The sequence below is a fragment of the Lagenorhynchus albirostris genome, chromosome 6 (assembly GCF_949774975.1).
Source record: "Lagenorhynchus albirostris chromosome 6, mLagAlb1.1, whole genome shotgun sequence".
NCBI lineage: Eukaryota > Metazoa > Chordata > Mammalia > Artiodactyla > Delphinidae > Lagenorhynchus > Lagenorhynchus albirostris.
The window spans coordinates 13,694,641-13,720,793 of NC_083100.1; positions in this window are offsets into that span (position 1 = coordinate 13,694,641).

A 26,153-nucleotide genomic window follows, 5' to 3' on the forward strand; every position below is an offset into this window, starting at 1 on the left:
AGAAACCTCCCCATGATGAATTCTTAATGGCCACCGTCACTGCCAATAGTGGCAGAAATTCATAACTCTGTGGGTGATGAAAGCCAAAAGTTAACAAATACATCAATCTATTATCAAAGTACACCAACATCTGCCAGAGCTATTTGCTTTCATAAATTGGTCTCCTGCAAATGTCCTTTAACAAATAAAGATATTGAAACAAAGGAAAACATAAACAATGTGTTCAAAATCAAATGGTTGGCCCTGGCAACTTTTCCAGCACCCCAATTCTGTCTGCTCTGATTTCCTTGAGCTATTTCTACTCCCTCAGCTGTGAATCTAGAATAAACTTAACCAGAAAATTGCTGTGTAGAGGGACAATGGGAAACATTATGGAGTTCATTTTATTCCTTAGTCCAAATTCTAGTTTACCCTCTAGAAAACAGATCTTAGGAACCTCGAAGTATCCAGGAAGGCACGATCATTGAGCCTGATGTTTTTACCACCAAAATAAAAAGGAAAGTACAGTAGTACCTTCTGATTATGGAAAACATCACCCATAGAACTTAAAAAATATGATAAAGCAGTATAAGAGAGAACTATGTGGTTATTGTAAACCACATATAATGTTCAATTATCGTCCTATTTTAAGAGACAGTTCTGCCGCCTGCAGTAGTACTTAATTTTTAAATATCAATGCAGAGAAATGTTCATTTATTCAAGCTGTGTTTGAAAAAGCATGTAGTTGAAAAATACTCTTTCTCATACAGGAGTGAATAAAAGACCTGTTGTAGCTTTAATTCTTCTTTGATTCCTGCTTTTATCATTAGCGCTGTAAGACAGTCAAAATATCTCACGACTACAATAATCTACTCACAATTAGTTTTCTGAAACGTGAGAAAAGGAAGACTGAATTTATCCGGTCTCATACATACTTAGTACTTTGACATTATTAAAACTACTTTGAAAGTCAATCTTGAAACACAATTCTCCATGAACTCAGAGAGAGATTAAACTTGTTCCTGTCCAGGTCTTGCTAAAAGATAATTCTCTGTGGCATTCAGGCTTACCTTCAGGAAATACCTCCTCATTTTACCTTTTCCTTTAATTAGAATTTCTCCTCCTGCAGGTCAACTCAAAATTCTTACGCTTGAGACGTCTGAATGTGAGGACCAATTTAAAGTCTACTCTCAATAATGATAACAAATTCATTCTGCCATCTGCTCAATACCATTTTATGAAGACCGTATACATTTTCGTTAAGAGTGTTCCAAAAGATACAGTACCCCTCTTCTTTAGGGAACACAGTTATCAGTCTTAATTTTACTCATTCATGAAAATTGTCCCTAATTCCATTAATTTCCAAATACTCACCCTTCCTCCTTTCTTTCCTCCTTAGTCTTGAGGATTTTTAATTCACACAGTTATCTCAGACCAGAAACTCATTTCTGATGGAAAGATAAGGGGAATAAGCAAGACTATCTAAGTAGGAAAAAATTCACTCTATGAAACACCTAGAAAGTTCTTGGTCTTTAAAATAACATTTTGTCCAACAAACCCCATTGTTTAATATAAGAAAAGCTTTCAGCATTGAAGAGCAGGTAGCTGAATGGATAGCTCAGAAGCAAATAACTCTTTGGCCCAATTGCTACACCATTTAGTGCACTAGAAAAAGTAACTTGCTAAATGGCCTCTGGTCACGTGTAACAGTTAAATGGGCATCCAAGAAGTGAGCCAATGACTCCCTTCCTAACTGTATTATTTCATCTAATATGCGGCTGATTTTATATTGCCCGTCAAAGATGTGGCCTTTTTCATCCTGGCCACTGGCTTTGGTTCTAGTTCTATCCAGACTGACTGTGGAAAACTTACATCACATCATCACACACAGACGCTTCCTCTCTTAAAACAGAAACTCCCTTTGGCTTCAGATCTTTTCTAAACCAACTCATTCAAGTGTTCCTCCCAAATATTTACTTTTTTCTCTCTCCAAGTGCTCTACATTTGTAGAGCTGCACTGAAGCTCATTCCTGGTCCCAGAAATCTAGCATTTAAACGATCTCCTCAAGAAGCCATTCCAAGAAAAGCCAGCTCTCAGAAAACTGAAACTCCAAAGTCGGAAAGTGCTTCGGCCCTCCCGGCCTTCTCTCCCCAGTCCCTGAAACTAAGCGTATAGTGGCAGTTCTCAATCCTGACTGCAGCATCAAATAAACCAGAGAGCATTAAAAATCCCATTTCGCAGGCTCCACCCTAGACGAGTTATGTCAGCAGCCCTGGGGGTGGACCTTGCCATCAGTATTTCTTAGAGCTCCGCCCATGATTCCAATGCGCAAGCAATGCTGAGAATCACTGTTGTAAAGTCGAGGGGCTGCAAAGACCAGCCCTGAACGTCACAGATCCTGAAGAAGGACGTGCCTCGACAGCACGGATAAGGACAGCCCTGGGCTCTCACTCCCTCACACGCATGTGATCTTAAGCAACATCGCTGAGCCTCTTAACGCCTCAGTTCCCTCATCTGGAAAATGGAGAAACGCTGACAGTCTCTGGCACGTGGAGATTTAATGAGCCAGAATATGTGAAGCACCTACTCCAATACCTAGCACCCAGTAAGCACTGAAGAAATAACAGTAATAGTGGTAGTAGTGGCAGTAGAGGTGTGTACAGGACATAGTCTTTGCCTTCAAGGAAAAGGTAAGCAGAGGTTTCCCCCTCCCAGCCCTGCCCAGGGAGTTAGTGGCAGGCCATGCCGAGAAACCTTGTCTCCTGATTCGTGGTCCAGTAGCCCTTCCACGGCACCACACTTCTGCCCTGATGACCTCAGCCCTCCTGTCCCTGAGTTTGGTGGCTGCAGAGGATTTATGCAGTAAATAAGACTGGACATGGCCCCAAAGCTCTTTCCCATAAGAAATATTATGTTTTAAATCTACTTCTTGAAAATACACATCAAGAGTTCATTTCTTGTTTGAAAACTAGAGCAACTTCAGAAGGTTTCAATGAACTCGGAGCCATTTCTCATCAGCTGCCTTCCTACCACAAAGGACCTCATCCCCACAGGGACCGTCAATTCCAGAGCCTCTGAGGTCCCGTGGAAACCTTCGTGACGTGGTAACCACCCTTGTGAAGACTTCCAAGCCAGTCTCTACACAGACTACATTATGCTGATGAACCCTGATATCATTCTCCTGCTCAGCCTCCAAACAAACTGGGTATAATTAACTGAATAAGTTAATAAATGGAATAGGTCAATGAAATCTATTTGGGGAGCAAAAATGACGTCAAGAGGGTATTGTTACCAGCAAACAAGTCCATTTCCGTCATTTTAGAAGGAAGTCTGCATTCAGAGCTTTCAAAAGAAGATTACAAGCCTTTAAGGTAATGGGCAATTCCACAGTTACTCATAAGTATTTGGCCTGAATTAAATTTTGATTGGAATCCTATGATGCTATATGCAAAATGCTTTATTACCTGTGTATTCAGTAAATGCACATCTTCTCAACAAACTCTCCAGTTAAGGCAGACTGCGCTGAATGCCAATTCTCATCCTTATCAAACATGGCAAGAACATCCAGAAAGTCAAATGTCACTTACCTATTCAGCATCACATCTTGGCCTCCACACAACTCTTCGCAATGTTTCCTTTAGCGGTCTTGACTTGAAAGTGAGTACAAAAAGCGGTGCATATACAGGTCAAAAAGTATTCTGCTATTATGAGAAAGTGTCCTTTATACCTGAAAAATAAACACAAAGATCATTCTCCTTTCCTGACTGAATAGTGAGGTGTGAGATGTGATGCTTGGAACCAAAGCAGCAATCTTGTCACTGTAAAAAAAAGACTGGCCTGAAAACAAAAGCAAAAAGCCCACTGAGGGTGTCCAAGAGAAAATTTATAAATAATTTAGGACCATGAGTATGTCATTAAGCTGTTGAATTCACAGTTCTTGAAACCACCTTACCTCCTACCACCAGTCTGACATTCTCTGGGAAATCATTGTTTCCTATTGATGCCATAGCAAATTACTATAAACTTAAAACTACACGTATTCATTATCCTACAGTTCTGGAGGTCATATGGCCAAAAATCAAGAGCCAGCAGAACTATGTTGTTCTGGAGGCCCTAGGAGAGAATCCATTTCCTTGCCTTTTCCAGCTTCTGCTGCATTCCTTAGCTCACGGTCCTTAACTCTCTTGATGGCGAGTGGAGCAGCATCTGCAAATCTTTCCCTCCTCTCTTTCTCTCCTCCCATCATTACACTGCCTTCTCTGACTTGGACTTTCCTGCCTCCCTCCTTCCAAGACCCTTGTGATTTCATAGCACCTCTTCAGATAATCCGGTCTAATCTTCCCATCTCAAATCTTTAACTTAATCACACCTACAAAGTCCCTTTTGCCACGTAATGTAACATAGTCACAGGTTCGAGGATTAGGACATGGATATCTGGGGGAAGAGGGACATTATTCAGCCAACCACAGACCTCAAAGCAGGGAATATTTCTTCTGGCTATATTATGACAGAGAGCAAGAAGGTTGACATTGCCTTGGGACTAAACCATAGCGATGTGTTCTTGTCTCTTCCATGTGGATGAAAATTGTTTCTGATCTTTTCCAGCTGGGCTTTAAAACAATGTGTTTGCCAATGCTGAGGTCTTATTAATCTTGTTACCAAAGCAGACTTGGATCTGCTCACCCAACATGCATCAAAGTCAATCTACTGACACTGGGTTGTATGAAGGAAAGTACAGAGTTTATTGCAAGGCCAAGCAAGAAGAATGAGCAGCTCATGCTCAAAAGGCCCAAATTCCCCAATGGCTTTCAAGGAAGAGTTTTTATACATTTACTTTTTAAAAAAAAATTTTATTGGGGTACAGTTGATTTACAATGTTGTGTTAGTTTCAGGTGTACAGCAAAGTGAATCAGTTATACATATGCATACATACACCCTTTTTTAGATTCTTTTCCCATATAGGTCATTACAGAGTACTGAGTAGAGTTCCCTGTCCTTGTTGGTTATCTATTTTACATGTCAATCCCAATCTCCCAATTTATCCCTCTCCCCATTTTTCCCCCGTTAATCATAAGTTTGTTTTCTACATCTGTGACTCTATTTCTGTTTTGTAAATAAGTTCATTTGTACCATTTATTTTTAGATTCCACATATAAGCGATATCATATGATGTTTGTCTTTCTCTGTCTGACTTACTTCACTCAGTATGACAATCTCTAGGTCCATCCATGTTGCTGCAAAATGCATTATTTTGTTCTTCTCTATGGCTAAGTAATATTTCATTGTATATACGTACCACATCTTCTAAGGCAAAGTGAGGCAGATGGTTGCAGGGTGTGTGATCAGCTCGTGTGCATCCTGATTGGCTGGGGGTGAGGTAACCAGGTGGTATTTCAGGAATCTCAGTTATAAATGTTCTGGCTCCAACTGGTCAGGATTCTACACCCTGGTGGTCATCATGCAGTTAATTTTTTCCACCTGGTGGGGTTTTAGCATCTGCAGAACAACTCAAGGATATGGCTCAGGATATTATCTATAACCCTTGAGGAGGAACTAAAGGTCCTTGACTTTGTTTTATGGCTAAACTATTACTATTTTGTCTTACTTGGCTGTTTTCTTTTGTTTCTGCATTTTCTCACTTCTCTGATTAAATTTGCTTTGGAACTTCACAACCCTTTCTAATACCCATCCCAATTGGGACATTGCTCATTTCCAGGTTTTCCTCTCAAAGATAAGGGCTTTCTGGTCATTTTTCTATTCCTAATATCTTAACTCAGGGCATTTGCTCAGTTATGCACTAAATAAATGAGTGAATTAATAATTGAGATGGTGGCAGGGAAGCAGAGAAATCACTTGGTTTGGAACAGGAAACCATATCAGAACCCTGAGAAGGTAGCATGCTATAGTGAATATAGACTTGGAAATGGACAGATCTAGCTCTTCACATAATCTCAGATTTGAGGAAAGTCTTTTCTCTGAGGATCAGTCTTCTCATCTGTCAAATAAACACGGAGGGAGGGGGGAGAATGTTTTGACGAATAAAATCGATATATAAAGAACCTAGAGCACAACCCAGATTATAGCCAAATTCCCACAAATGTTAGTCAATGTTATTCTTTAGGCAATTTGTGTGTTTTTAAGCCCAAGACCATTGTCAGAAATGTGTGAGCGTTTTATTTGGAACATACACACACAAAGAAAGAAAATCCAGATCTCTTCTCTACATAATATTTATTTATATTCTGGGTTAAAGGTGGGAGGAGTTAGGGCTCATAAAGGTCTTCTAAGGCCAGTGTGCCTGGTCTCCGTGTAAGTGCTGTTAAGATTATCCCAAATGGAAACTGTCAGCTCCTCTATGGGCTTGGATCTTCTGGTTTCGAGAAAATGTCAAAAGGGGAACAGCCTCAAGATGTGTTTTCTCCTTTCAAATATTCAAACAGTTTCTGTATACAGTGTTATCACTTTTTTCATTAACATAGCTGCTTTAATCATAAAAACTCATGATTTTCAGATTCAATTTAAAAAGCAAGATTTTTAACCACAAGTACCCCGCTCCATGAAAATGATTAGAAGGAAAAGCTAGTCTATCAGAACAGGGTGTTAGGCTCTACCCCAGGGGTAGATTTGGAGATTATTGGGTAGCTACCACGGCAAGGAAGGCAGCCTCCTTCCCCTCTAGCCATCCCGCATCAAAAGGCCCTACCACTAGAAGGGGTCCGGAGAATTCTATGCCAATACTAGAAAAACTCCCCATACTCCTTAACCCACTAATTACAGGTCTGGGAATTTATCACAAGGAAGCAATCAGAGCTTTACAAAAAATATTCAAAGATACTCATTGCGATGTTATTTTACAAGAGCAAAAAATAGCTTCCATTTCCAAAAATTTGGTATTGCTTTAGTAAATTTGGGTCATGATGGATTTTAAAGTTTTGGGAGAATATTTTATGATGTGGGAATATACACATGATATATTAAACTTAAATGGTACAAAAATAAAGCATATAATATCATCTTGTTACAAAAAGCACAACGAATGCCTGAGTACATAGGCACAGAGGGTAAAACATGTCCAAACCCCAAAGTGCTCATCTCTGAGGGGTAGAACTATGAGTAAATTATTTTCTTCTTCACCCTTTTATTTTCCCAATTTTTTATCGTGAACTTTTATGATCGGAGGAATTGCTATTGATTACACAGAAAAATAACTCAGAGTTTATGTCATGCTGCCAGGGTGAGCTGGTAACTTCACCTTCATGCATGAATAATGGCAGAGTTCAAACATTCCAGAACCTCACATTTCTGGCATGGTTGCTTCTCTCCAGACTGTGGCATCATACTTCTCTCAGTATAAAAACAATCGTATATAATTTTATCATATATACATATACACACGTACAATAAAAATTAAACTATTGGCTATTTATAAACATCTGAATAACTGAGATATTGAATATTACTTCACACTGTACAATCTGAAGTTTTGCTCAGATCAAATGTCTGTCTTCTGAAGATAAGGAACAACCTTTTCTTTTTTTAAGTTGAAGTATAGTTGATTCACAATGCTGTGTTAGTTTCAGGAATAGAAACAACTTTTTAGATGCTCACACCAGTCTGCTTCACTCTGAACAGGTGAAAAAAGAATTCATTTCCATGTTCATGAAATCGGTAAACTGGGCTTCCCCCAAATGTTACTTTAGCTAAGCTGTCTCAAATAATGCCTCAAAAATTCAGAGCATTCCTTCACACTGAGACAAAGTGACCTGGCAATCTTCTAGTCAAAAGATTTCTCTGTAGTATGATGCTATCAATCTTTTAAAACCAGGACTTGCAAAGATAGAGTGTTAAATTATCTGAGAAACACTTTATCACCCAAGTCTACATGATGCTGATAATACAGAATTTATTCTTACTATATTGATTTTTTAACATGAGTTTCATATATTGCTGTTATGATCATCTCTCAGCTTGATTCATATTTATTAAATAGAAAGCAGCTAAGTAAATGGAATTCCAGATCTTGGCAATCTCTTCACCTAACTGGGCCTCAAATTTCTCATCTGTAAAAGAGGGAGTTGAATTGACAGATTTGAGGGTCTTGACACCACTGACATTCTATAACCTATGGCCATTGCCACAAGCTTATTTTAAGTAGGAAAACAGATATGAGCAAAGATGAAGCCATATGCCCAGAACCTAAAAGAGATCAGAATGAGCTTGTATGAAATTTGGCTACAAACTTAAAGAAATCCCTTCAGTAGGTCAATGAGAACTCTAGGTTTCCTCTTTATTTACTTATTATTTTTTTTTATTTTTGGCTGTGTTGGGTCTTCGTTTCTGTGTGAGGGCTTTTTCTAGTTGCAGCAATTGGGGGCCACTCTTCATCGCGGTGCGCGGGCCTCTCACTACCGTGTCCTCTCTTGTTGCGGAGCACAGGCTCCAGACCCGCAGGCTCAGTAGTTGTGGCTCACAGGCCTAGCTGCTCCACAGCATGTGGGGTCTTCCCAGACCAGGGCTCGAACCCGTGTCCCCTGCACTGGCAGGCAGATTCTCAACCACTGCGCCACCAGGGAAGCCCTAGGTTTCCTCTTGTTTCGAAGTTTTTTTGGTATGTTTCATCATTGGGAATTTCTAGGGCATATCCGTGGAATTGAGGGTCTATGTGCTATACACAGTGGATTCTCATTCTTCACTATAAAGTCACCATGAATACTGAATTAGCAAATACTAAACAATTGCCCCCAGGGTAAATACAGGGTTAGCTTCCTGCGAACCTATGATCACAAAATTTTCAGCAAACAATTCATACATAAGCTTGTTTTATGTGTATTTCTGTTTGACACCTTATGTAATATATATTGGGATTCAATAACAAACTCACAGCCAACAACACTATGACTCAGAGCCAATGGAAGCTTATCTAACACTTGGCTTAAGACACTCGATGACAGTTTCCTTGCACTGAGTAGCACCAGATAGCACTTCAGCACTGCTTGCTTGGGGACCATTTTAAACATCAAAATCACCCCAAAAAAGCACAAAAATGTGAAAGTCATGGCCCTAAGAGACTGTAGAAAGGACACTTGTTTACAGCCCAAGAGCAGAAGGCAGGACCTCAGCTGGTTCGATGTCAGCTGGTAGCTTGCATCTCCACGGACTCAAATTGTTTTGTTGCTCTGCACATATCCGCAAATGTGCATGAAAGCGCAGTGAGTATTGATCTGGGGTCATAGATAAACTGTAGCAAGAGGTGAACTCACAAACACAGAATCTGTGACTAATGAGGATCGACTGTATTTGCCATCTCGTCACCAATTAAAACAAAAGATGAGGATGATGGAAGTCTCGGGGAAGAGCATTTGTGAACTTTAAGATTTTTGAAAGTCAATGCATAATGATCATCAGGTACACGTCTCCTCGGTGTCTCCAAAAGCTGGTGCTTATAATTTGTTAGGACCCCTGCATCTCCTAACTTGGGCGTCACCAGACCGTTTTGTTGTTGTTGTTGTTGTTGTTGTTGTTGTTGTTTTGGGTTTTTTTTGCGGTATGCGGGCCTCTCACTGCTGTGGCCTCTCCCGTTGCGGAGCACAGGCTCCGGACGCGCAGGCTCAGCGGCCATGGCTCACGGGCCCAGCCGCTCCGTGGCATGTGGGATCTTCCCGGACCGGGGCACGAACCTGTGTCCCCTGCATCGGCAGGCAGACTCTCAACCCCTGCGCCACCAGGGAAGCCCCCACCAGACCGTTTTATTCTATGTCGTGTAACAGCGTGGCAGTCTCCCACCCCCAATGTTTTCCATCTTTTTTCTCCTCTTCCTTTGGTCTTTTTAACATCTGCAGTCCAATCTTTTTCCAAATAGTGATCAACACATTATTAGTGCTACATTAGGCTTCATAACATCAACTTTGAATTCTGACAAGCACCCTGAACAGAGTTAAGTATTTGAAATGGCAGGTGAAAGTCTAAAGCACAGAGTTCCAGCCACGGTCTCACCCAGCTCTTTGTTCTTCTCCAAGCAACCTGGTAACAAGCCCTGTGCAGTACAGTGCCACAAAACACACCCTTTTCATCAATAACCACAGCAAAAGGTAGCCCACTACAGAATGTTGTCATGTCCCTCCTGAGAGAGGTTATGCAGCTGGTTCAGATCTTTGCCAAATTATTCTGCAATAGGCCAACCGCTTGGAAGAACTACTGGCAGTTTTTATTAGAGTTCAATATACACCTATCTTAGGCCCGGCAGTTCTGCTCCAAATATACCTCCAAGAGACATAAGTACATATATCCATTAAAAGCCTTGCACAAGAATGTTCAGAGAGCGTTATTATTAATAGATAAAAACTTGAAACAAAGAAAAAGAGTAAAGAATAAACTGTGACATATCCATACGATAGAATACTACATAACAATAGAAACAAATGGTATTAATAGTGGAACCTCACAAATACTACGTTAAAAGAAAGAAGCCAGACATAAAAGAGCATATAGTGGTTCCATTAATAAGCAGCTCAGAAACAGGCAAATCTAACCTATGAAGTTGGAAGTCAAGAATAGTGGCTACTTCTGATGGCTGATTTTGACTGGGAAAGGGCCTGAGGGAACTTTGTAGCATGGTAAAAATGTTCTAGATCTTGTTCTAGGTAGTGGATACACAGATTTATACATATGTAAAATTTCATTTAGCTGTGGTACTAGTTTCCTATTGCTGCCATAACAAATTATCACAAATGCAGTGGCTTAACACAACACAACTTTATCCTCTTACAGTTTTATAGGCTGGTAGTCCAACAAAGGTCTCACTAGGCCAAAATCAAAGTATTGGCAGGGTTGTGTTCCTTTCCTAAGGCTTTGTGGCTAACCATGTTTTTTGCCTATTCCTGCTTCTAGGTGCCACACCTATCCCTAGGTTCATGGTCCCCTCCCTCCCTCCATCTTCAAGGCCAGCAATGGAGATGGGTGGAATCTTTCTTGCATCTCATCACTCTGACCCCCAGTTCTGCCCCCCTCTCCCACTTTTAAGAATTCTTGTGATTTCACTGTGCTCACACGGATAATCCAGAGTAATCTTTCCATCTCAAGGACCTGAATTTAAGGACCTCTGCAAGGCCCCTTTTGCCATGTATGGTAACATATTCAGTTTTCAGGGATGAGAATGTGGACATCTCTGGAAGTCCATTATTCTGCCTACCACAGTACTTAAGATGTGTGCATATAGTTGTGTATAAATTATACCTCAATTTAAAAATAGTTTTTCCAAGAATAAAAACAAAAAACGTTGGGCAGAAATCTTGATAAAAAACCTGAGAATGGGGGGCTTCCCTGGTGGTGCAGTGGTTAAGAATCCACCTGTCAAAGCAGGAGACACGGGTTCGAGCCCTGGTTCGGGAAGATCCCACATGCCGCGGAGCAACTAGGACCGTGTGCCACAACTACTGAGCCTGCGCTCTAGAGCCCACGTGCCACAACTACTGAAGCCCGCGCACCTAGAGCCCGTGCTCCCAACAAGAGAAGCCACCGCAATGAGAAGCCTGTGCACCACAACGAAGAGTAGCCCCCGTTCGCTGCAACCAGAGAAAATCCCACATGCAGCAATGAAGACCCAATGCAGCCAAAAATAAAATAAAATTAAATTAATTAATTTTAAAAAAAACGGAGAATGTCAGGCTTATGAAGCACTTCATCAAGATTTACAACAGAAGCCAACAGAATCCAAACTACTAAAAGTTGATTCATAGCTCACTAGGTAGTCTAACATAAATAATCAGTCCAATGTAGGAATAAATCAAATACCAAGCTTATGTTTAGACTTAGCTGAAGGACATATGCAAACTCTACATAAGGTATAATGCAGTATGCAAAAACGTTAGGCAGCCTAAGAACAGATTCATCTGTGTCTATCTCACGCCCCTTATGCTACGTCACCCAAGAGACAATTAACTGGTATTTGATGATATGGATCATCCCATTTGCAGTTAACTTTCACTTTCAACTGGGTAAACAAGCCAAGAGATAAATCATGATCCCAATTTTAAAGGTTTTAATTTTGAACTTTCTCCTTAACTATGCAGCTGATTGAAAAGCTTGTGAAACAAATGTTTTTTAAAGGCACAAATATTAGATGGAAGTAAAATAATGAAAACAGATGTAAAAGAGTGGCATCATCCTTACTTTAAAGGTATTTTAGTGACTGCTTTGTTCACATTCAAATATATTCATGAGAGATACTTGCTACTTAAATTAAAAGTATTTGCCTAATATGAAAATAAATACTCCACCGTATCGTCTCAGTTACATTTGCACTATTCTGGCAATATGTATTGTCATAGTCACTTGAGGAAAAAGAACTCAGTGGATTAAGCTAAGAAAATAACAAAAAATGAAAAGCCATACCTTTGCCCGTATGCTAGCCTAATCCTGCTTTCCTGTGCGCCTGCTGCCCTGCTAGAGATCTGGGTCATCTTGATCTAAGCATGTCTCCTAACAGTGTATCTTACGCCAGATATCTTCCACTAGGAAGCAGTATTGCTTCCCCACTGGTTATAAACAATCCTGATCCTGAACATGGGATTTTCCAGGTAAGGAGACTATGCATGTATACCATTTGCCAGGTGTCTGATCAGGGGAAATCCTCTTGGTCTCAGAAGTTCGAGGAGAAAGGGACTTCTATGGGCATGAAATTTAGCCCCCAAGGTAAAAATTCAGGCACCAACATTGGTAGGCAATTACTCGGATAGGAAAAGTCACTCTTCCAGAGTCACACTGCCACTAAGTGAGATAGAGTTTGACCCAGGCGGTCTGACTCCTGTGGGATTAATTGCTGTTTGTATCATTTGTCACATGATTCTGTGGTCTCCCAAGCCTCAGAAATCACGGTCATCATGGTCATGTGTGTAGCCACCTTAAAATGAGTCTGCGTCCACTCTCCACACATTAGGCTGGAGGTGGGGAGAAACAGTGTTCCCTGGGCTTGATGATATCCTGATATGCCATAGAGGGTCCGGTCACAGACTGACTCCAGCTTGAAGGGTCCCAAAGAGTTGCATACATCCCCAGAATTTCCAGGACACACTTGGGTAAGTGTGGTAGCTCCAGAAGTAGCCCAGATCCACTGGGATAATTCAGGAAATAGAAAAAAATCCCACTAAAAACACGCCTAATTTCCCCAGTGTGAGACCACCCAGGATATTAAGCACATGGGTAGAACCAACACCTCTTGTACTAGACAGACTTTGAGTCGAGAAGGTTCACATCCTGCAGCTTCTCTCATTTTCCAAGCTTAGGGACCATGGGCAGAGAGTTAAACGTCCAAGAATACTCAAGCCTGCCCACAGAAACATGGTTTCCAAAAGCCCAAAGATATGGGATAACTTATATCACCAGCGATTGCCTTTACGGGAGCCTGCCATTCAGGGACACGTTGTTATCATTCAGCCCTTCGTTTATTCAGGGAATCTTAATTTAGCACCCACTTTGGGTGAAGCACTGTTCCAGTGCTGGGATTACTGCTGTGAACTAGACAGACCAGCTCCTGATGAGCTGGAGTTTATATTACAGTTGGGGAAGTAGACAAAGAGATTTATCAACAAAGCAATCAGTTAAATAAATAAATAAATAGGAGAAGTGGGTGGAGCTCAAAAGGTTAAAAAAATTTTTATATGTATAACTGAATCACTTTGCTGTACACCTGAAACTAACACAGCATTGTAAATCAACTATGCTCCCATATAAAATTAAAATTTTAATTTAATTTTAAAAATTAAAAAATAAAATTTTAATTAAATATTTAATTAATTATTGTAGTAGTAAGTGTTGAGATGAAAATCCTTTGAGTGCTAAATAGAAACTAATTAGATACAGCTCTTAGGAACTGAGGCTGAAGGATGAGATGAAGCCAGCTTTCGAAGAAATGGGAGAAGAGCATCCAAGGAGAGGAAAGAATAATTTATGTTCCTGGTGCATCCCACCCCCAAACCCACAGAAAACATGTTCCACTATGAGTGCCCCTTGGTCTTTCATGAAGGGAGAATAAAGAGTTTGCAAAATGACCCTTGAATATGATTCTAGCTCCCCTTTTTAAGACCTCAGACCACAGCCTTCTCTTACACATCTTGACCTCATGAAGAGAACAGTCCAATACAGTGTGAAGACCTGAACGTCCACAAAACCCAGGCTCTGGCCCTAGCTTGCCCCTTCCAGGGTGTGGGCCAGTTAACTGTGCCTCCATCCCTGTAACTAGTCTGGGCTTCTATAAACTGCAGGCATTGGATATAAAGTCCCTTTCATCACTCATGCAACTTGTGATTAACTGACAGTTGCATGCTTGTACTAGTCCTTAATCTTTTTTTACTGCATCACATAAACCATACTATATGATATAGTTTCTAGTCCAGATTATTGGCCTTTAAGAGCTTACCCTTGTGGTTTTTCAAAATGGATAAAATGGGGGACCACTTCAAATGGTCCCTCGCCCTAAACATCCCAACTCAACAAATGATTTTTCCATAAATGTCCTACCTTGCATTTGCCCATTATGATTTGCCCTTAACAGTGAGTTGACCTCCCATTTTCCCACATTATTAATTCCATTTTGCATTTTCTTCCCCAATTTTATTCACACATGCATGAGATGTCTCCTTTGAATTTCCTTTTTACATAATTTTCCTTTCTCTCCAGACAGACTGCACTCCAGACAGACAGTCACTGGTAGACTCCAGGGGAGTTTATCCCAAACCAGGCCCTACAGTACACTGCATGGACAGAGGGCTTTCTCCTTGGCATTTAGAGGCAATTTCCACTAAGGTGTTCCAACTCCTAGTGGATGACCATAGTGTTCCCAAATGGCATATTTTTGTCCTTAAAAAGGCAAATCTTATAATTCCATTTATATTAACTCAAACACAGGCATAATTTAGCTATCGTGTTAGAAGTCAGGAGAGTGATTCCTTTGGGGAAGAGGGTAGTGATTGGGAAGGAGCATGAGATGGGCTTCTGGGGGCCAATACTATGCCCCTGCTTGACCGGAGTGGTGTTCACGGGCATGTCCACTTTGATAACTCACCCAGCTACACACTTATGACTTTTATACTTTCTTGTATATATGTTATATTTAAAGTTCACTAATAAAAAAGCCAAAACTTCTCCCCATACTTTACGTAGTATCAAAACCTACATTGGTAATTTATCAGTTATGGGGAGCAGACTTGGAGCTAGACTCCCTGGATTTTAATTTGTGTTCCCCTATTTTATTGCTACATTCTTTCCTTGTCTGTAAAATGGTAATGATAGTAGTACCTACCTCAGAGGACTGTTCTGACCTTTGGAAGAGTTATCATCTATAGAGCCCTTAAACAATGACAGCGCCATTAAGGGCAGCATTTAAATACCATTTCTCATGTCTACAAAAGATGGCTGGAGGCCTTACTAGACTCTAAGAGTGAAACCTTAGGCGTAGGGTCTAAGCCTGAGATGTCCTGGAGGGCCCAGACCCCGCCTACCTGGTCCCATGATCCTCAAGCCAGGTCAATGTCACCTCAGTAAATGTCACCGTAACTCATCCAGTTGTTAAAGCCCAAAACCTAAGGGTTGTTTTGGATGCATTTCTTTTATGCATGCACTTTTACCCATTCAGCTATTGGCCAAATGCTGTCAGTCATATGTCAGCTTCCCTTACCCGGACTCCTTCCCGCCTGGTCTGCCTGCTCCATAGTTGCCTCCCCCTATTCCTTTGTATGCAGCCACAAAAAATAACCTTCTAAAATATAAAGCAAATGATATTCTTCGCCTTCTAAAAGCCCTTGCATGGCTTCCCATTATACTTTGGGGATGGGGAGATTCCCCACATCCCTTGCTGTTGCCTACAAAGTCCCATGTGGGATATAACCTCTGCCTGTTCTCAACTTCATGGAGTACCCTATTTTACAGATAAGCAAACCCAGGCACAAAGAGGTTAAGAAACTCACCACCAGGGTTACACGGCTAGTGAGCGACAGAGGCAGGATATGAGCTCTGACTCTAAAGCCAGCACACTTGATCACCACGCTAACGATCCCATGTTTTCTCCTGCCCCATGGTCTTCACTCAGGCTTTTCCCTCTGCTGAGAACTCTTCTCCTCCACTCTTTGTGTATCAGATTTAATCCTACTCTTTAGATCTCAGTTTAAGCATCATTCTGTCAGACAAGTTTGCCCTGACCATGCTATGTAAAGTAGGCACCTCCCTGCATTATTCTCAGCCTTTTCTTTCTTTACTTTGTAACATTTATGTTAATGCATACTAATTTGGTCCATTCACTTGTTTTCCTCTGCCTTTGCCCTTAGTACAAAAAGCCCCTTGAGGGCAGGCACTGTGTCCATCTTATTTTCCACCGTTTCTCTGGTTTCTGGGACAGAGAAACACTAGATGGATGAAGGGTATATGATTTCCACATTTAACAAGAGGGAGGATTATCCCAGTATTTAGCCCACTGCTTTTTAAATATTTTTTCAGGTATTAAATATAGAAAAAGTTCTATTACATTGTGTGAGTGAAATTTTTTCTTCCTTATTTTACATCAATCTTACCTTTTCAAACATGCCTTCATTCAAAACACTCAACAAAACAAAGTTCCATGTACTCATGAAATTTACATTCTAATAAAGAAGGTCAGACAATGGACATCAGACAAAATAAAGGAGTAAAGTATAGAGCACATTCAATGGTGATAGGTTCTATGGAAAAAGAAGAAACAGAGTATGTGCAGTAGACCGCTACATTGGTGGACCCCAAGGATCTTTACCCACTGGTGTTCATGTGCTTGTGTAGTAAGTCGTTTCCACATCACCTCAAGCCTTAGCCATATGACTTGCTTTGGTCAATGGGAAATTAGCAAGGATGATGCAAGGAGAGATTCAATAAATGCTTGCATTATTGGGGGTTGACCTCTTAGAATGCTTTTTTCTTGGAAGCCAGCCACTGTGGTGCAAAGAACCTTGGGCTAGACTACTGAATCAGAGATGCCACATTGGTGGGGCTCCTGGAGAAGAAGAGGCCATCTTGGATGTTGAAGCCCCAGCCAAGATCCCAGTTGAATTTAGCTGCAGTCAGACCACAGAGGTGGACCAGAATCCCAAACTCTGGTGGCAGAAATCCTACTGCCCAAGCAAGCTAGCTAACCTCTCAGGGTTCCTGCTTTCTCATCCACAAAAATTGGCTTCCGAGAGAGGTGATCTCTAGCCTCCCTCTTAAGTCCAACTTTCTAACATTTCAGATGTTTAAAAATTAAGTGAACCAGAAAGAATATATTGGTTTCATCATGGGAAAGTGGAGTGATGAGATGAAATAACCCAAATTACCTCCAATGAGCTACTGTGATATCTATGGTATTTCTGTTTTTCTTTTGAAAGACAAGATGAGCTTTAGGGCCTCAACAAATAAAACATGTTCCTTTTGTCCTGTTCTTTCTTCCCTTTTGCCTGCTTGTAATTTCCACAGAAATTTTAGTGTTGAAAACGTAAACACAAGATCAGTGCTCTAATGCCTGGTGAGAGAGAAAAATGTGAGTAGAAAAGTGATATTTTCCACATTTAAAACGAATTTTTACAGGCAGGTTTGAAAAATGCATTGATGTCTACACTGGGTCAGTGTCTCTCCCCTGGGCTGTATAGCATACATTTTCTTAATAGCATGAGTCTTCTTTACCATTTGGTCATTTGAAATGAAATCATTCAGGGACAAAGGTATTTGAAAATTTTACAGTCAGTCTTTCCTCCATTAGCTTCCAGGAAGGGGGCTAGATCTCACCAGCATCAGCATAGAGTGACAAGGGAAAAACTCAACAGAACTGGATGAGGGAGAAATAGTTGTCTATAGAGAGAACAATTCACCATAAATCAGTTCAACCAGGGCCATTGCAATTCTTGTCCAGATTCCTGTTGAAACGGAAATCCAAAGAGAATCTAATGGTAACACATACAGTGGCAGTGGGACTTGAGAAGAGTCTCCAGGATAAACCATTCAGGGAAGACTGGGGCAATGCTCCTGGGAAAAGTGGGTGAGAAATGAAAAGAAAATCAGAACTCTGTGAAAGGTGAAGAAATGTCAGTTTCCCAAGGTATCTAACAGAGAAGAAAAAGCAAATATTTTTGCCTGCTCCTAGATACGTTTGGGTAGAAAGGTGACAGGAGCAGCAAAGATTATGTCTCAGTCACCTACTGCTGCATAACAAACCATCCCAAAAGTGTGTGGCTTAAAGTAGTAATAATGTATTATTTTTCACAGTGCATCTCACAGTATTTTCATACTGAAGGTTCTTCTGATGTTTTGCCTCTTTCATGATCTGTACTCAGCTGAAAGGCTGGCTGGGTTAGAAGGTTCAAGATGACTCATTCAGATGTCTGGCAGTTAGCGTGGCTGTCTGCTAGGGTGTGTTACTTCTCCGCCCTGTGGTCCCTCATCCTCCAACCAGATAGAACTGCTTCCCCATCTGGTGGTCTTAGGGCCATATTCTGAGAGAACAAGGAGGCAGTTGCAAGATCCCTTGAGATTTAGGCCTCAGAACTCTCACAGTGTCACTTCTGCCATGTTCTATTGGTCAAAGCAAGTCACAAAGCCAGCCCAGGATGAAGGGGAGGGGAAACCCACTTCACCTCTTGATAAGAGAAGCTGCAGAATCTTGAGGCAAGATTTTTCAGTTTACCACAGAATTTATCATTTCAGCCCTCTGCTTTGTCACAATCAGAAATTATCTTTACACTCTACTAGGTTGCTGAATGAGAGCTACCTGATGGAATTCTCAATGATTCCAAGTTTGAGTAGAGGCAGCCTGCAATGGTTGGATGATCAGTGAAAAATAATGAGCTCATGGTAGGGTTGGGGCTGAAATTCATAATGAACATCACAGGAACTTGTAATGATTTTGGGGAAACTAAGTATAAATCTTAGAAAATTGCTTCGTCTAAAATAGGAACACTCGTCACTGATGAACAAAAATCCTTTCAAGAACTTTCTGATAAAATTAGCTATTACCATTAATGCTTTTTATAATTATCTCTTTTTACATTATTGGCTGTGATGAGTCTCTCTTACTTTAATAAGCGAATTCTTCATTACTTAAGAGAAAAAACACAGACTCTGGATAATAATACTATGTTTATTTTTGTGAGTAAGCCTAAATCCCTCCCTTTAGAAAATGGATACACACAGCTGTCTGCTGTGAAGTTCCCTTCAAAAGCATAATGCTGTTTTGTGGGGTTTTGCCAGGTTATATTTGTTTTGCCTTCGAGCAAGATAAGCTCTACATATGCTCACAAAATTCAGTACACCCAGTTGTTTGTAAGGTGCCCTCTTGGAACAATCCTGTGCGATGCCTCTAATCCCAAATCAGAACAGACAATATAACATCTCTGATTATTGATTTATTAAATATAGTAAAAACAGGAAAATACTAATAATTCCCAATAAGTTACTTGATTCAAACCTCTTGAGAAACCAACTAGATGACTTTGTTGAATGAATCCAACCTTATAGATCATGGGATTAACCCTAAATATACAAAGAAGCAGGGAGATTTGAGAAAAGTATCTCTAATCTAGGGCTTTTATCTAAGAGGAGCCTTATTTTAAATCAGTATTTCTCAAAGTTTAGCCTGCATAGAATAACCTGGGAACCTTGTTAAAACACAGATTCCCAGGCACCACTCTAGAGATTCTAATTCAGTAGGTCTTGGTGGAGCCTGAAGATTTGCATTTCTAACAATTTTTCAGATGATGCTGATGCTTCTGGTCCATGGACCACACCTTGAATAAGACTGTCCTAATCTACATCAGGTGTGAAAAGAGTCACAAAAGACAGTACACTTATTTTTCACCTTTGCTCAAAGATGCTACTCAAGCACTATGCAACATATCCCTCCAATACAATACAATACAATACAATCACCTGTGAATCCTTTTTACTTGCTATGAAGAACTTCACTAGTTATTGCTAAAAGTAGATTCTTTTGAGATTTGGATTTTGTTATTTTTGTTGTTGTTGTTACAAGTAAATTTTTCACACAGTTCTAGAATGGCCTTTGGTGTTAAAAAAGACCCAAATTACCTAAAGAATAATGACAATGTATCAGATTGCCATTGAGGTAGATTGTTTAAAGGTCAGAAATTCCTCCCATCTTACATTGCACCCTTTGCAGTGTGACTTTGCTGATTCTCCCATCCAAAATTGCATTCTATTTTTCAGCCTCCTGAACTTGAACTGGCCTTGTGACTTGCTTTAACCAATAGAATGTGCTGAAAGACATTGCACAAGCCCCTAAAACTCAAAAAGCCTTGCAGTTTCTGCATTTGCCTTTTTGGAAAACTGTGTTGAAATTGCCAAATGAGAAAGCTAGCCTAGCAGAGAATTAGAGCCCATGGAGAAGAACCGAGGTACCCCAGTCAACAGCCAGCAGCTGCCAGCTGTGTAAAACAGGCCATCCTGGACTTTGAGCCCCACAGACCTCCAGCTGAATGCTCTTGCATGAACGAGCCCACATCAGACCAGTGGAGGACCTGCCCAGTCAACCCTTAGAAACGTGAGAAATAACAAATCATTGCTTTAAGTCACTAAATTTTGGGATATTTTGTTAAGCTGTAAGTGACTAGTACAGCTATCCTGCATATTTCAGTGAATTTGGGTAAAAAAAAGATCCTGAGACTCTATAACTAGAACAATAATGTAACTGCACCTGACAATTGGCAATGCCTGCAGTGATAAGGCAGACTCCCACAGATACAGAGAACAGACTATGGTTACCAGTGGGAAGCGGGGAGGAGCAACATGGGGGGCGGAGGAGGTACAAACTACTGGGTGTAAGGTAGGCTCATAGACACATTATACAACACAGGGAATGCAACCAACATTTTGTAATAACTGTAAATGGCAAGTAACCTTTAAAAATTGTATAAAAATTTTAAAAAAAAACTTTTAAAGGCAGAGTCCACATCAAGGAGTAGTGATGCAATGCATTGGTCATACTCATTCTTCTCTGCCCAAAGAGAAGGTGCACTTATCTCCAAAAAAAAAAAGTCATCATTAATTATTCTGTGTCTGAGGGAGTAAAAAACCAAAACGTAGTAAAGAAAAAGACCCTCTGCTTTTCCAGTTTCACCTTAAGCTTAGAAGGTATGAGCAAAGCTTGCTTAGAAGCACAGTACCTGATCGTGCGCAACAGAGAAGGGGGATTCCCCACCGCACCGTGAGGCAGAACACTGGTTGTGGTAGAAAAGCAGCAAATCTTTCCAGAGTATAACCACTCATAACATAGCGTTTACTTTTTCAAGGGAAATGGGTAGGATTTGCCTTGAAGTAATATCTTTCTCCCTAGTCCCTCAATCAAAAGCCCTGAATACCTTATAATACTACCTTGCCTTTCTACAACCCTTTATAATTTTTAACTTTCATTTTCAAGGGATTTACTTTGAACCTGGTAAGACAGGAAACATCATATAGTCCTTATTTAAAAAAAAAAAAAGTTGAATCTTAAGTCCAGATTAAAATTTTCCCAACATCTATTTGATAAACAAATGAATATCCTTTAATTATTTAGTACTTGAATTACTCCAAGTCCAATAGATCATAGTGAAGAGGTTGAGGGCCTCTGATTTCAGAAGGAAAATAAGTATTAAGTCATTTATAGCTCAGTTTCTTGTCCCATTTCCCCAGTTTCATACTCAGTGGGTCTCAGGTAAGACCCTGAATCTGCACTTTTAGCAAGTATCCCAAGTGATTCTTATGCAAGTGGTCCTCGGGTCAGTTTTTGGAAAACACTGCAGGCGTTTGAAAACACAGTGTTGGAGTGACCTGAATCCAGCTCCAGCCCTCCCCCGTCACTGGCTGTTTGACGTTGGACAAGTTTTTCTCTCTGATAACTTATCTCAGAATCTTCATCTATAAAATGGGGACCATAATAGTACTGTATTAGTTTGCTAGGACTGCTATAACAACATACCACAAACTAGATGGCTTAACAACAGAAATTTATTGTCTCACAGTTCAGGCTACAAATTTGAAATCCAGGTGTCGGCAGGGTTGGTTCCTTCTGCGGGTTGTGAGGGAGAATTAGTTCCAGGTCCCTCTCCTAGTTTCTGCTGGTTTGCTGATAAGCTTTGGCCTTCCTCGGCTTACAGATCTCTGCCTTCATCTGCACACGGTGTTCTCCCTATGTGCATGTCTGTGCCCAAATTCCCCCTTGCATAAGGATACCAGTCATATTGGATTAAGGGCCTTCCCTAATCCAATGTGACCTCATATTAACTAATTACATCTGCAAAGACCCTATTTCCAAATGAGGTCACATTCTGAGGTCCTACAGGTTAGGACTTCAACATCTGAATTTTTGAGTGGCATGATTCAACCCATAAAGTATCCACCTCTCAAAGTTGCACTGAGATAAATGTGCACAGCATTTATAAGCCTCAATAAATGAGAGCTGTTAACTATTATTATACTCCATTGTCTTCCACAACACTGAGAGTGTGTGTATCCTTTCTACCTTTACTACAGATTGACATATAAATATAATGTAAACAAGAGCACTGGCCCTTTCAACATGCTTTTTATATACTAGAAGAATAAATGATCTTGTATGTTTTCTAGATTCTAGAAAATATAAAAACGTATAACAATTATGCAAACCCTATTAATGCACTCAGGATCTGAAAGCTTCCGGGAAATGGGGAAACTGCCTTGGTGCTTTCTTCTGCTTTAAAGAAAAACTTATTTTTTTAATGCTGCTTTTAATTATATTACTTAGGCCCCAGGATACTGAGTCTTTTCTAATCTTTTTCCTTTTGTATAAGGGTTTTCCAGTCGTTTAGAGGTTTTATTTTGTTATTTATACCTCGACTAATAGAATTGTTAAATCCCTTGGAAATTAAAGTAATCTAAAGAGTTTATTGTTTAACCTGATAATTAAATCCCCCATGTTCTCTGGTAAAGTGGTGCTCCTTACAAAGAGAAGACCCACCATTAAAGTGTAAGTAGACGTGGGTAAGAGCAGTTCTCAGAGTAACTGTGCCTACTCTCATTTATCTCCCAGGAAATTATCCACTTCGTAGATAATCTGCTGAAAAGTTAAACTCTTATCAAAGAGAGTAGGTGAGAGTTAAGGTACTGGCTCTGCCATTAACCCTTTAGTGACTTTTTGTAAAGTCTGAAAGTTCTCAAAATATGTCATTTCTTGGCTGGGATGGCAGGGACAGGTAACTGTGTAATACAACCAAGTTTCTATGAAGTTATAAAAATTCCCAGCTAAGGTGATCAGCATATGGTCTAAGTCCAACCTTTTGCAAGCCTCAAAGAAATATTCACCAAACTACTTCAAAAGTATATTGGGGGCTTCCCTGGTGGCACAGTGGTTGAGAGTCCGCCTGTCGATGCAGGGGACACGGGTTTGTGCCCCGGTCCGGGAAGATCCCACGTGCCGCGGAGCAGCTGGGCGCGTGAGCCATGGCCGCTGAGCCTGCGCGTCCGGAGCCTGTGCTCCGCAACGGAAGAGGCCACAACAGTGAGAGGCCCGCGTATCGCATAAAAAAAAAAGAAAAAGTATATTGGAGTCAATATCTAGTAAGATAAAGAAAATTGGGTATGATTTGCTCTTTATAATGTCTCCTTACATAGTCCCTCAGTCATAGACCTGATAATAACTTATAATCTTACCTCACCTTTGTAAGATCATTTATAGTTTTTAAAGTGCGTTCAAGGGATTGAATTTGATCCTGTGATGTAAGGTAAGGCACATTTCATTGACGTCTTTTTTAAAAAACAGACTCTAAAGCCCATCATATCCTGCAGTCTTGTAGGAGACATCTATTTGTTTTAGCCAGGCCAACATCCAGCACCCCCTGTAAGTCAGCCCCTGGCCTTCTTTCAGGGAACTATCCCTTTCCCAGCTCCTCTGCCATGTGATTGGATGAGCTGACCTCATTCCCTACCAACCTCCAGGCTCTAGAAATGAGCATGTGATTCAAATTAACCAACTGGAGCATTCCATTTTCCAGGCCACAATTACTGACTCAGGAATGGACCAGTGACATAAGTTTCAAAGAGAATTGGCTCTGGTCCCTTTGTTAGAACAGTTGGGAAAGATGAGCTGTTTTTTCAGAAGGTGCTAAGCTTGCATGATGCCATCCTTGTCACCATAAGGGAGAACCTTCCTAAGGATTAAGCCAACATGAAGAGAAACAGAACCAGGAATTGAGAAAGACTTTATCGATGATGTTTGGTACCTGGATTTCACTGTGCCTGAAACACTACTGCTTGAGTTTTCAGATACATGGGCAGATATATGTAAGTATTCTTTTTTTAAGCAATATTTCTGTTTTTTGTTACTAAAATAGTCCAAAGTCTCCACTATATTGATCAACAATGAGATGTAACATTCCTGGGGACATCCATGGATAGGAAGCAGAGCCACTGAATTGTGATTTCCTTTAGAAATGATCTCCACTCTTGTGGGCACATGATGATTTAATGTAGGTGAAAGTGCAAAACAAAGATGCTCAAAGAAACCGTGTGACCTTGTAAATCAGTTCATGTCTTTCCCTTTGTTCCTTCACAGCCTCAGGTCTGGTTTCCAGAAGCTCACGTTGAGATGAGGATTCATGTGCAAGGGGTTGATTTAGGATGTGGGAAACCTGGCAAGAGAAAGGAGGAAGCCCAGCCAGGAGCAATCCAGCAGAGTCCAGAGAGGGTGGCATCAGCCTGATCCTGCTGGAGAGCTCTAAAGGATGAGTCACAGCTCAGAGTGGTCCCCATTTGAGGCAAGCAATTGGGGCTTTCCTACTCCTGCACCTGTCATTTGCTGGTACAGCCCCCAAGGAGTATAAATTCTATGCAAAGGTAAAGGCATCCAATAGCCCAAGGGCAGAGCTCTGAAAGAGTCATGGACTGTTGAGAAAAAAGCACAATGACAGAGGAGCAGATTCAAGACTGGTAAAAAGGATACAGAAATGTCTGGGCAGAGCCCCAGTATAATCTACCACATTCACCCCACTTTTCCACTGCCAGTGACCTCAGGCAGGTTTTTTTAATAAATTCATTCTTGAAAGAATATAGAGAAAGAACATTACCCAGGCTTTCAATCACTGTTCTTACTTTTCTGCAATCGGTTTAATATCTAATCTTCATCACTACTAAAAAGACTATATTCCAAACTTACTAAAATTACAACTCTTGGTCAGGCTTCAAAAATTCAGTAGAATTATTACAGCGTAAAGGCAGATTCTTCCATTCCTAGCTCCTCTGGCTATTTAAGTCAGGAAATTTGAAAAGTTTGAAGTCCTTCAGATTCCTTGTCTTCGGTTCACAAATGCTCTGGTGGCCTTAGAAGATTCACACCTAATCTATGAACAAAGAATCCTTTTACCCTCTGTTCTCCCTCAGCCTTCAATCCTTTTGTAGATTTGAAAAAGCACCTATTTTAGATCATAGTACATTGTGCAGTCATCATGTTTCAAAAAAATGAGCATATTTTAAATCTATAGTCCATGCCTGATAATACAGGTAGAATGCATAAAATATATATGTATATTTATACACACACAAACTCATTTTCTAGGAACGTCAGATAAAAACTAAAGTCATGTAATCACCATGTTACATCTGTCTGTATCTATGCCCATAATGTATATTTATCAGTGCTTTAAAAAATCCACATTCAATGAGTTTTTATTTACTCTGTTATTTTCCTCTTTTTTCTCAGCTCTCTCAAAGCATAAAATGTTAAAGATTGGCTGTATCCTGATTTACCAAAAATTGTTCTAATATCAACATATATTCCAGCCACTGAATGCCTAAGAGATTTTCTACCTTCTTTAAATATGTTACAGAATCTATGAATCATTTTACTACCAAGTTATAAAACTCTGAAAATATGAGGGAGCTGATGAAAATGCTAAGATTCATCAGAGCATCTCTGACCATACAAGTGACCGTTTTCCTCTCTTTTGCCCAAGAACACATTCTTTGCACTTTAGTTGAGTCAGGTTTCGATCATTATGCTCTACTGCAGAAAGAGCTGGGTACAACCACGGGGGTTGGAATAAGGAGAGAGAAAAGAGAGAAATTCATAGGTCTTCTTTTGAAAAGCTTTTCTCTTGGTAAATCTTGCTTGAATGAAAGGGGGCAAGTAGACATTGTTGATCTCTGATTTCTGAAAGTG